General features: G+C 43.7%; 1 long non-coding RNA gene across 1 annotated transcript; it reads right to left on the reverse strand.

Annotated features, from left to right (window-relative positions):
* Nucleotides 1-1,231: 1,231 nt before the first annotated feature.
* On the reverse strand, nt 1,232-4,668 carry LOC130193564 (uncharacterized). The gene is made up of 3 exons (XR_008831668.1): nt 4,014-4,668; nt 3,783-3,914; nt 1,232-1,501 (listed from the first exon to the last, which is right to left on the reverse strand). It is a non-coding gene; the product is annotated as an uncharacterized LOC130193564 (long non-coding RNA).
* Between the last annotated feature and the right edge of the window lie 8,435 nt (nt 4,669-13,103).

Below are 13,103 nucleotides of genomic sequence, written 5' to 3' on the forward strand. Positions count from 1 at the left end.
TTGGCAGACCTGAAGACGCTAACGAGGGTAAAGTGGAAACAGGTGAGCAGGTGGAGCGAGAGCACCTGGCGGAGCAATCACAGTGATGATGTGGCTGCAGGGCGGGGCCATCAGAGGAGTTATTGTTCCTTTAATAGTGTTCTAAAACTAGTTTAGAGATTCATTAAATTGACCTACATTTATTTTATTCCACATTTCATCGTATTGGAAGTAACTAGTAACTCTTTCATGAAGCATTACTTTTTAAACATGTCATCCGTCATCGCTGACATTGACATGTAATAAAGGGCAGATCATATTGAGGATAACGACTTTTTTTTTTTTTTTAAACGATCCTTATGAATAAATTCTTTTTTTGAGAAAATATTTGTTTTTACACTGCAGGTAATATAAAATATAAATCATTTGAATGATGCTATTGCACTTATAGTGATGCTCTAACTGGGCTAGGGACATTGAAAAAAGTAAGGCTCTTTTTAAGTATAAGTTAAGGTGTGGTTTTCATTGGTTTCATTCTTAAACAATAAAAAGTAACCTGAAGAACCCCTTAAAACAAATATATATTCCATTAAAAATACTGTAATATATTACAAACCTTTCATATATCCTTTCGAAATCCCATTAAAACACCTTACGTGGGGTAATACGTTATTACTAATGTGGGAGTTCATTGTAATTGAAGGGTATTTAGTTATAAAGTTATTACACATGTCGGTTCTCCTTTCCCTCCTGTTTGTAATAATGTCCACCAGGGGGCGCTGTCTCCTCATCCCTTCACTTATCTGTCCTGAGCTCACATTTCTTCTTCCTCTAGCTCAGGGATTCCTCTAGGGGGTGCGCGAGAGGAAAAATGTAATGGTGGTCTAATGGTGTAATAATTTATATTAAACATTCACAGGGCTCTCAAGTGTCATTTCGGTCTTAACTCACGCACTCCCGCCACACATCGTATTTCTTACGCTGAAAAAAACTCTCGGCTATTTAATGTTTGAATGCAGGGGTGCTCAATACGTTGATCGTGATCGCCGCAGAGCTCCGACGCCGGTCCGCGCGCATCGGGACCGAGCAAAGAAAAAGTCACTCGCACCTCGCCCCCCCCCCCCCCCCCCCCGCCCCACCTGTTGGAGAACCACTGCGCCACTGTGAGGGGGAAAGGACGTCACGTGATCACAGTGCATTGAGTGACGCTGTGACAAACGGAGCTTGGAGAACATGTCCATGTTGTGATGCAATCGCAGCGAGAGAGCGCGCGAGAGAGAGAGCGCGCGTATAGAGCAAGAGCGCGCGTAGAGCGAGAGTGAGCAAATAGAATGTGATGACGTCACAGCTGTGTAGACGCGTGATGACATCACAGCAGGCTTTGATCCCTTTATTGGCTTTAGTCTCTGAAGCTGTATATGAGGTATTTTGTAAACCTTACCGTTTCCAGTCAGTACTTTCCAGGATTCTTCTTTTTCTGCATCACTGAGAACACAATCTTCACACCATCTCTACACCATCTCTACAAAGGCCCGTTGAAAACACAGAGAACACAGAAAGTTATAATTTTCAAATGGAGACAATGAATTATAGCAACTGCAACAAAAGACGGAGGAGGTTTAAGGGGGACATAAGCGTCACCTACAACGCCCCAAACCCTGACGATAACAGGACGCTTTGGCATATGAATGTCATTTCTGGGCCCCAGAACTATAATCCCCACAGAGGGGGTCCCTTTAGACCCGATCAAGCACAAAGGGCAGTTATCAGGGATAGGAAGGCTCAAGCAGAAGATGCGGCAAAGAAAGCTGCAGAAGATGCGGCAAAGAAAGCTCTTGAGGGTAACAAACCCTGTGGGGTGTTGAAAGACTCAGAAACCCCCAGTCAGGTCCCAGAACCCATAAAGGACGTCGAAGAGGAGGTAGACGAGGGCACCAGCCAGCTCCTCTTGATGAAAGAGAATGCACTTCAAAGAGGTAGAGTGGAGCTTTTAGAAAAGGAGGCCAAACAAAATGAGGCTCTCCAGAAGGAGTCTTGTCTCAAGAATGTTGAAAAGATCAAGGAAAACAGAATTTCCACTCTCTGCAGCAAGAACAGGGTTCATCAGTCTGCAGAGGTCAATTCTCCCCGGACACAAAATAACCAAACCTCCTGGAGGAAACAGTGCCTGGTGCAGGAGAGCGCCCACCACAAGTAGCTCAGGGAGCTCGTGGGGGTGAACAAGCTGGTAGACAGGCTACCCGGCCGAGAATTGAGCCCACTAGACCACAAAGGATACCTCACCAGTGCAAAGGAAGAACCATCCCCACTGAGGCCCCAGAACCCATAAAGGACGTCGAAGAGGAGGTAGACGAGGGCACCAGCCAGCTCCTCTCCAAAGAGAATGCGATTCTGAGAGGTCAAGTGGAGCTTTTACAAACGGATGCCAAACTAAATGAGGCTCTCCAGAAGGAGTCTCGCCTCAAGAAAGTTGAAGAGGTCAGTGACCTAGAGCTTCAACTCGAATTGAAGAAGGTCACTGAAGCTGAGACCGACCACAAATTAAAGCAGTTGGAGGAGGCCCTTCAGCTGCAAAAGGAGAGCCAGTGGGAGCTCGAAATCAACCTGGCCCAGACCCTTCTGTTACTGAAGAAGAGCCAGGAAGACGCAGAAATGAACTTGGCTCACCAAAGAGAGACGAGCAATCAGCTGCAGGCTGCGCTGACCGAGTCATTGACTCAATCCAACAGGCGACAGCTCCAGTGGCAAGAAGAAAAGGGCCATCTTCTCCAGGCCATGAGCGAAATCAAAAGCAGCCTGGAGGAGATAAGAGCGGTCCAAAAGCCCAAAAAACTCTCTTTGCGGAAAAGAATCGTTCAGCTCTTCAGGCGAGCTGGAGGACAATGAACACGCTCGCCTTCCTGTGACGTGTGGAGTTTGCACATTCCATATTTAAGTTGGGTTTTTTACTCCGGTTGATCCGGTTCTCCCAACATAAAATATTTCAATGGAAACATTTCACAGGCGCACGGGGGTCGCGTGAACCGGCTAGATGCCGGCTCACACACGTAGTGTTCAGGTAACACTACGTGGGCCCAGAAGCAGAACTCACAACCACGACTAAAGCTTTAAACAAGCCGCGTGAACCGGCTAGATGCCGGCTCACGCGGCTGAGAATGGAGGTTTTAGAAATGGAGGCCAAACTAAATGAGGCTCTCCAGAAGGAGTTTCGCCTGAAGAACGTCAAAGAGGTCAGTGACCTAGAGGAGGAAAAATGTCTCTCTTCAGTTTGTCAGGCGAGCTGGAGGACATATAGTGTTCTGGTAACACTACATGTGTGAACCGGCTAGATGCCGGCTCACACACGTAGTGTTCTGGTAACACTACGTGGGCCCAGAAGCAGAACGCACAACCACGACTAAAGCTTTAAACAAGCCGCGTGAACCGGCTAGATGCCGGCTCACGCGGCTGAGAATGGAGGTTTTAGAAATGGAGGCCAAACTAAATGGCCAGGGGACGGGGCACAGGACTCTGGGGGGGTGACGGGACACGGGGAGCTGAAGTCGGCCGGGGGGGGGGGGGGGGAGACCGACCGACACGAACACCGAGTGTTCTGGTAACACAACATGGACCCAAAAGCAGAACTCACAACCACAGTTAAAGCCTTAAACAAAACAAGGGTTTATTAAGAATAATATACAGCTGTTAAGGAGCAAATGGAGCTGGATTGGACACACACTACGAAGAAACACAACAGCAATAACAAAACAGGCACTGACATGGAAACCACAAGGCAAACGGGGTCGAGGACGACCCAAAAACACCTGGAGAAGGAGCACAGAGCAGGAATTCAAGAAGAAGGGGCTGACGTGGAAACAGCTGGAGAGGATGGCTCAGGACAGACGAGGGTGGAAACAATTCATCAATGGCCTATGTTCCGAGAGGAATACAAAGGCCTAACTAACTAACATTAATAATAAGAGGAGGAGAGGGAGAGGAGGAGGAGGAGAGGAGGAGATGGAGAGGAGGAGATGGAGAGGAGGAGATAGCCCCACCAGGCCACGGCAGAAACAGTGCAGGGAACGGGGCACAAGACTCCGGGGCGGCGACGGTACACGGGGAACTGAAGTCGGCCGGGGCGGCGACGGTACACGGGGAACCGACATCCTTAGGTCTGGAAATAAAAATAAAGAATCAAAGCAAACCGATAGAAACGCCCCTCACACTGGCCGACCTGCAGCATCAGAAAGAAAAAAAAATCTCACTGCAAAGTTAACAGGTAGTAGGTTTTTGCTTTGGCATCTTCGGAGTGAGAAAGAAAAAGAAAAAAAAGAAAGTTACAAAAGAAAAAGCGGCATTTTAAACTGTACAAATGGTCATTAAAATAGCCAATTTGCATTTTGGGACGCCTAAAGAAAAAGGCATGCTTTCAACAGATCGATGTCTACATGGGGGTAAAAACAATTCATTAAAAAATAAATAGATTTAAAAAGCAGTATCAAAAAAAAAGAAGCAGCTCACCATTTCAAGGTATTAAGTGCTTAGATGAAAGGTGGGACATGACACATGCAAAATAAAAAAAACATCCAGTGAGGAGACAGAAAGACTTCAGAGGGGGGGCGACACGAACACCGAGTTGGTGTTTTTGCCAACCTAAAAAAAGTTTGAAAAGTTAACTTTTAAAGACGCTCGACAATTTAATGCATTGGAAGCTAGTGCGACGGCGGCGGGGGGGGGGGGGGGACCGAACGACCGACACGAACACCGAGTGTTCTGGTAACACAACATGGACCCAAAAGCAGAACTCACAACCACAAAACAAGGGTTTATTAATAATAAGAGGAGGAGGAGAGGAGGAGAGGGAGAGGAGGAGGAGAGGAGGAGGAGGAGAGGAGGAGGAGGAGGAGAGGAGGAGGAGATGGAGAGGAGGAGATAGCCCCACCAGGCCACGGCAGAAACAGTGCAGGGAACGGGGCACAAGACTCCGGGGCGGCGACGGTACACGGGGAACTGAAGTCGGCCGGGGCATGTTTCCCTTGGGGGGGGGGGGGGGGACAAAAGGCACTGGTAACGGTACTCCTGGTTTACTGGGATGGGGTTCGATACCCTGAAGTGTCGGAGAAGAACTTATTGTATTTCAATGAGTTCTTATTATTCTATTTTAGGAACGTTGCCCTTTTGGGGGCTTTATATAAGATGAGGATTTCGTTCAAGCAGCTTTCCAAATATGTCACTGAGATCATCAGAAATTATTCGGCAATAAAGAACAGATTCATGGCTAAGCAGAGCACACAAGTTCTTGAAGGACTTGTTCAGGCCCAAAAAAGGAAATTGGTTTATTAATGACTTTAGATTAGATTAGTTTAGATAAGATAATCCTTTATTAATGCCACAGTGGGGAAATCGCAGGATCACAGCAGCGGGTTAGATTAGATTAGGATTAGAGCATTAATAAAAAATAAAACAAAACACAATACCAATACTAAATACTAATACTAAAATACTATTAACCATATTAACCATATTTTAACCAATTTAACCATATCATATATAATGACAATGTTTATCTGTTGTAGCTCTGGCTGGCAGAAGGACGAGGAGCCAGGCGGCTGAAACTGGGGCTCGACTTCCCATGTAGCCCCAAAAAGACAAAAGGCACTGGTAACGGTACTCCTGGTTTACTGGGATGGGGTTCGATACCCTGAAGTGTCGGAGAAGAACCTATTGTATTTCAATGAGTTCTTATTATTCTATTTTAGGATTGCTGCCCTTTTGGGGGCTTTATCATATCCAAAAAGTTGTTAAATTTGACTTGCATATCAGGACTGGCGAAAAACAGCCAACTGTTTCTCTAATCTAGATATTAAAGAGTAGTTTGAAATCAGGACTGGAATGTGATGGATCAAGTTTCACAATATGTCATGGCAAGAAGTTTAACAAAAGTTTAACAAATGTAGCATAGAACCACATAGAACCTGAAGAGGTTCTGTTTGAGGAGGTTCTGTGTGAGGAGGTTCTGTATGAGGAGGTTCTATGTGAGGAGCTTCTGTGTAAGCAGGTTCTGTGTGAGGAGGTTCTGTGTGAGGAGGTTCTGTATGAGGAAGTTCTGTGTGAAGAGGTTCTGTGTGAGGAGGTTCTGTGTGAGGTTCTGTGTGAGGAGGTTCTGTATGAGGAGGTTCTATGTGAGGAGCTTCTGTGTAAGCATGTTCTATGTGAGGAGGTTCTGTGTGAAGAGGTTCTGTGTGAGGTTCTGTGTGAGGAGGTTCTGTATGAGGAGGTTCTGTGTGAGGAGGTTCTGTATGAGGAGGTTCTGTGTGAACATGTTCTGTGTGAAGAGGTTCTGTGTGAGGAGGTTCTGTGTGAGCATGTTCTGTGAGGAGGTTCTGTGTGAGCATGTTCTGTGAGGTTCTATGTGAGGAGGTTATGTGTGAGTAGGTTCTGTGTGAGGAGGTTCTGTGTGAGGAGGTTCTGTGTGAACATGTTCTGTGAGGAGGTTCTCGGCTATTTAATGTTTGAATGCAGGGGTGCTCAATATGTCGATCGTGGTCGCCGCAGAGCTCCGACGCCGGTCCGCGCGCATCGGGACGGAGCAAAGAAAAAGTCACTCACACCCCCCCCCCCCTCCCCCCTCCCCCCCTGTCAACAACTCTTCACGGAGCAAAGAAAAAGTCACTCGCACCTCGCCCCCCCCCCCCCCCCGCAACAACTCAGTTGCGTTTTTTTTTTAAGGTGTGGGGGATTGGGGGTGCGTGGACCCGGTCGGGATGTAGAAGGGGGTGCGTGGCCTAAAAAGTTTGGGAACCCCTGCTCTAGCTCTTTGGGGATACTTGTATTATTGCAACATCTGTTTAACAGAGTCAGTTATTAGTTACCTTGCTGATTTTACATAACAAAATATGTATGATAAGCTGTGCTTTAAACACAATACATTTGTTTACAAAAACACAGCTTATCTGAGAAGGGGTAAAACTCATAAATAACACACAGAGACTATAGGAAAGTCTCTATTTATTTATTCATATATTTATGTGTTTTTATATATTTGATTATTTAATTATTTATATATATACAGGACTGTCTCAGAAAATTAGAATATTGTGATGAAGTTCTTTATTTTCTGTAATGCAATTCAAAAAACAAAAATGTCATGCATTCTGGATTCATTACAAATCAACTGAAATATTGCAAGCCTTTTATTCTGATTTATTGCTGATTATGGCTTACAGCTTAAGAAAACTCAAATATCCTATCTCTAAATATTAGAATATCATGAAAAAGTATACTAGTAGGGTATTAAACAAATCACTTGAATTGTCTAATTAACTCGAAACACCTGCAAGGGTTTCCTGAGCCTTGACAAACACTCAGCTGTTATAAATCTTTTTTTTTACTTGGTCTGAGGAAATATTAAAATTTTATGAGATAGGATTTTAGAGTTTTCTTAAGCTGTAAGCCATAATCAGCAATATTAAAAGAATAAAAGGATTGCAATATTTCAGTTGATTTGTAATGAATCCAGAATGCGTGACATTTTTGTTTTTTTAATTGCATTACAGAAAATAAAGAACTTTATCACAATATTCTAATTTTCTGAGACAGTCCTGTATATGCATATATATAATTATATATATATATAAATACATATATATACATTCTATGTATAAATAAATAAATCTGAATAATGTTTATATAATTTAAAAAATATATCAATATTTCAATATATATATATACATACATAAATATATATAAATTATATAAATATATATATATATACATTCTGAGTATAAATATATATGATTAATGTTTATATATATAATGAATATATATATGTAAGTAAATATATATATAAATCACAATATATATGATTATATTAATTAATAATTATATAAATAATTAAATATTAAAATATATAAAAACACAAATATATGAATAAATAAATAAACTAATATGAATAATAAATACATTTAACTTTAACTTGCAGTAGAGTAATCTTCCATTTTTGCTTTTACTGAATATCTTAACACTTCTTCGTGGATCATGTGATTCACAACACCAGACCAGGCGAGATCACACTGAGCTGGGTCATTTGTGAGATGTGTGAAAGATTCCAGGAAGAGGCGTCCGGTGTGACGCCGCACCCCGCTGGCTGCTCGGGGCTGGGGGACCATCACCAGAGGGATGACAGAGCAACTTCAAGGAGTTCACTTGAGTGCAGCTGCCAGGAGGTGAGGATTGTGATTGTGTGTGTGTGTGTGTGTGTGTCTTATGAATTCCTGAGAATACGTCAACCAACTGAATCCCATTAGTTCTCTCCCTCTATCTCCATTTCTCTCTCCATCTACATCCCAAGTGGGCTGTTATCTCCAGTAGAGACATCTTTGCTGGTTATCAATAAGCAGGAAATGTCACTTATAGCATCTTAACAAAAAAAGGGTCTGATAAGTATGTTTATGTTTGTGTGTGGGGGGATGCAAAATTATGTGATGACGACTGTATGTAAGTGCACTTTGTGACCGAGAAATTGAAACAGGGTTAATCATCAAATTTGATTTCTTGCAGAAAGGACAATAATGTAACATGCTGAAGTTTATGTGCCACTGCCCCCCCCCCCCCCCCCCCCACATCGCAGCAGAGGAAGTTGTGATTGCAGCAACAAGACTCAAATATCTGCACCATCTGTGTGCAAAAGCCGTCCTTGTTCCCATCTCTTAGGTCACGTGTTTCCAGTTTCCTGCATTCTGATTCCTGTCCAACATCAAAACACCCGACTCCTAGTCATAACAAAATAATGATCCTCTCTCCCTCTATCCTGGAGATAGAGGGAGAGAACTAATGGGATTCAGTTGGTTGACGTATTCTCAGGTGGTCCCTGTTCAGACATGAGTGATACACCAATGTGGAAGTGTCTTCAAACTTGCATTCTCTCTTCTGGCCACCAGGGGGCGACTCCTGGTTGTATAGAAGTCTATATAAATGACTCTACTTCTCTCTTGATTTATTCCCTCAGTAAACATTGTAAACATGAGTTTATGTCTCAATCTCTAGTTTCAAGTCTTCTTCTATACAGCATGATGTTTATTACCTTCGCATTGAAAATGCGGAAGGTTATGTTTTGATCGCCGTGTATTTATTTATTTGTATGTGTGTTTGTGTGTTATTCGCATAAGTCAAAAAGTATCAAGCCGAATCGCATGAAACTTGGTGGGATGATTGGTTATTATCCGGGGACCATTTGATTAGATTTTAGGATCGATCAGGTCAAAGGTCAAGGTCATGAAAAGGTCAAAATCTTCTTTTTACCATAGCGTGGTCAATTTTTATCCAATTGGCATGCAACTAATCTTGTGATATGCGAAGGTATGCGCTCTACTGAGTGCCCGTTCAAGTTTAGTAAGTTATGGTCCTTTAGAGTCAAACAGACCATAAAGCAGGGGACGCTTTAGGGGCGGGGCTAATATGATTGGTAGGTCGCTATCGCTATCAGAGACGTATACGGCGTCTCTATGTCACTTGGGCTTAAAAAAAGAAGAAGAGAGATAAGATCTCTCCATGACCTTCTTGACATGTGAGAACAGGAAAACAACCACCTGCTGCACCCACTGCTGTACAATGCTGTAGAAATTTCACTGGATAGGTGAAAACGTTTGGGATTAGAACAGAAGAAAAAAGCTAAACATGTCATACAGCAAGTCAACACTGCTGTTGAATTTACATTTGAACCACAGTTTCCATCATTGGGCTCATCTGCATTTGCTCAAAGGCAACTAGGACATAAGGATCTCTGAGGAGGGGGTGACAGAGGCTACTCCCTAGGTGAGGATTACAATTCTGCAAATATTGAAAAGATATTTAAAAGGTACACTATGCTAGAGTTTCCTAAACAAACTAAACAATTTAAAGACCCTCAAAGTGGGGTCCGGGGATCCCTCGGGTCTGTGGTGTTCCGTCAGGTGGTCCGCAAAAACTGTATCTACGGGCGGAGACCATTAACGCTCATACATCAAGGAGCTACTGTCCATCACTCCCACCCACGGGTCTTGATGCTTGTCAATCTCAGTCAGCGGGACAAAAAAACAGTCTGGACACAAGCCAACATGTGTGGGTTTACTGGACGCTGTGCCAATAGAGGCGCTTGTGCAAGCTGTTCTAAGTAGGGATGGGTATCGTTTGGGTTTTTTCCGATACCGGTGCTAAACCGGTCCTTTTAAAACGATACCGGTGCCTAAACGGTGCCTGAACCGATACTTCTTTTTTTTTAAACGCACAATGAGGACATTAAAAACCTCTTTGGCCATATTCCCTGGAGAAGCCGTTATCATGGAGCACTGACACACAACGGATATCAGACTGTTAACATACACAATATATGTTCTCCATTATATGATGTGATATGTATTGTCATGTGCAGACTTTATAGGGTTAATCCTGTCACTGTTTTGATGGGCAAAGAGAACAACCAATCAGAGGGACTGAAGATGACACGTGACAAATAAAGTTTAGCTTCTGACAGCGAGAGTTACACTGAAACAAAGTGACGCCCCACGGTCTTTATTCCTCCGTCATTATATTCCCGGTAACACCGGGTAAACAGCCGGGACCGCTGTACATCAACACATCTGATAGCAGACTGTCACGCTCGTAGCGCTAGCTACGAGCTAGCTTAAGCATGGTTATAATGGCTAACTTATTATTTCTTGGCCTACTTTTATGAATGCAAGACTTGCAATCAACGTTCCGGTACTAATCTGAGTTCCGGCTGCTCGTCATCATCGGTCTCCCCGTGTTCAGGGGGACCGGTGACGGTCTCTCCATCGCGCCGTCACACACGGCGCAGCCTCCGCTGTCAAACTTAAATATGATAGGCTATCGTAACCTGCTGACAGGGCGGAGTCACCAGAGAAGTTCACAACAATCGTTTTTTTCAATTTCAATTGGCTCAGGCACCGGAAAGAAGCACCGAAATGTGCGTTGTGTTTCGGTCCGGGTAACACTGGTTGTATTGGCCACATTGGCACCGGTTTCCGGTACCCAACCCTAGTTCTAAGGAAGTTCAGAGAGGCGATGCTCCATAACCATGAAACCTGGTTATGGAACATCATGCTTTGGATTTTACGAATGCCTGAGACTACTGTGATACTCCAAAATGTTCAAACATGTCACTGCTTGTGCCCGCTGAGTCTCAGCGCTGGTCCTCACACGGCCCTGTGGCAGCGGGGTGTGGTTAGGCTCAGAGTGGATGGAGTGGGGTGGGGGTGGGGTGGCTTAGGGAACGGTGCCGGGATGGGTAATTAGCCTCAGCTGGCATCAATTGGGTTGTTGTTGTTTCTCTAGATAAGAGCAGCAGTAGCTGGGGAACAAGAGGAGGAGCAGGGAGCACATACCGGCGGAGCGTTCGGGAAAAGGAAACCCGACCGGCTACGAAACCAACAGAAACTAGAACGGGCACTCGGTAGAGCGCATACCTTCGCATATCACAAGATTGGGCATTGAATTATGAACATTTTGGCATTAGTTGCATGCCAATTGGATACAAATTGACCGCGCTATGGTAAAAAGAAGATTTTGACCTTTTCATGAAGTTGACCTTTGACCCGATCGATCCCAAAATCTAATCAAATGGTCCCCGAATAATAACCAATCATCCCACCAAATTTCATGCGATTCAAGAAGATTTTGACCTTTTCATGAAGTTGACCTTTGACCTGATCAATCCCAAAATATAATCAAATGGTCCCCGGATAATAACCAATCATCCCACCAAATGTCATGCGATTCGGTTTAATGCTTTTTTACTTATGCGAATATCACGCACGCATACAAATACACGGCGATCAAAACATTACCTTCCGCATTTTCAATGCGAAGGTAATAAACCTGTTAAATGGCCAAGTGCCCGTGTGTCACACTCTGTCACACCCTGTCACACCCCTTTAGCCATAAAGTCCTTGAGTGAAGTACTCGGATTCTTTCCTTTCGCATCGTCAGCAAAATATACTTAAAGTTTCAAAAAGTACGAGTGAAAATTATAGTATCGGACTATTTCAAATGAGTGCATGCGTATGAAAGGATGTTAACAACGGAGAGGGAATCAGTTTAAACCGGGCGTTCAAATCTGTTACAATGTGTACCCGAGCTGTTCTCACACACACACACACACACACACACACACATACACACTATGCTGCACGGCTTTGTTGGAGAAAAATACACATATTTCTACTTTGTATGCCGAGCTGTGTAATTATATCTCAGGCCTGAGGTTGTCACGAGGCTCTGCTGGATCCTCTCTGTAAAGGCACCGTGCAGCACGCAGTGGGAGTGTACCGACGCAAAACACTCAGAAATGACCTTTCAGAAACACGCCTCACCGAGGCATGCGAGGGAGGGAGGAGAAACATCTCCCCCTTCCCAATGTGAGGACGGGAGAGGAATCGGCTGCAGTTCCAGTCGATGACAACGAGGAAATAATAAAAAATCTGTGCAACAATGTCAACACCTGTGCTCGTGTTGTTTATTCTAACCCTAACGCAACGTCTCTTTCTGTATTTTCAGGCTTGGAGTGAGACATCTGTTCGTTTCCTCCAGAAATGAGCTAATCTGATTGGCTCACACCTCACGAACAGTGTCTTTAATCTGGATTGTTACATAATCAACTAGAATGGGCACTCGGTAGAGCGCATACCTTCGCATATCACAAGATTGGGCATTGAATTATGAACATTTTGGCATTAGTTGCATGCCAATTGGATAAAAATGTATCGTGCTATGGTAAAAAAAAGATTTTGACCTTTCCATGACCTTGACCTTTGACCCGATTGATCCCAAAATCTAATCAAATGGTCCCCGGATAATAACCAATCATCCCACCAAATTTCATGCGATTCAAGAAGATTTTGACCTGTTCATGACCTTTGACCTTTGACCCGATCGATCCCAAAATCTAATCAACTGGTCCCCGGATAATAACCAATTATTCCACCAAATTGCATGCGATTCGGTTCAATACTTTTTGAGTTCTGCGAATAACACGCATACAAATAAATCAATAAATAAATCAATAAATACACGGCGATCAAAACATAACCTTCCGCATTTTCAATGCGAAGGTAATAAGATAAGAGCAGTGAGGTTGAAGAGAAACAAAG

This window comes from Pseudoliparis swirei, chromosome 1 (genome assembly GCF_029220125.1).
Source record: "Pseudoliparis swirei isolate HS2019 ecotype Mariana Trench chromosome 1, NWPU_hadal_v1, whole genome shotgun sequence".
Lineage (NCBI taxonomy): Eukaryota > Metazoa > Chordata > Actinopteri > Perciformes > Liparidae > Pseudoliparis > Pseudoliparis swirei.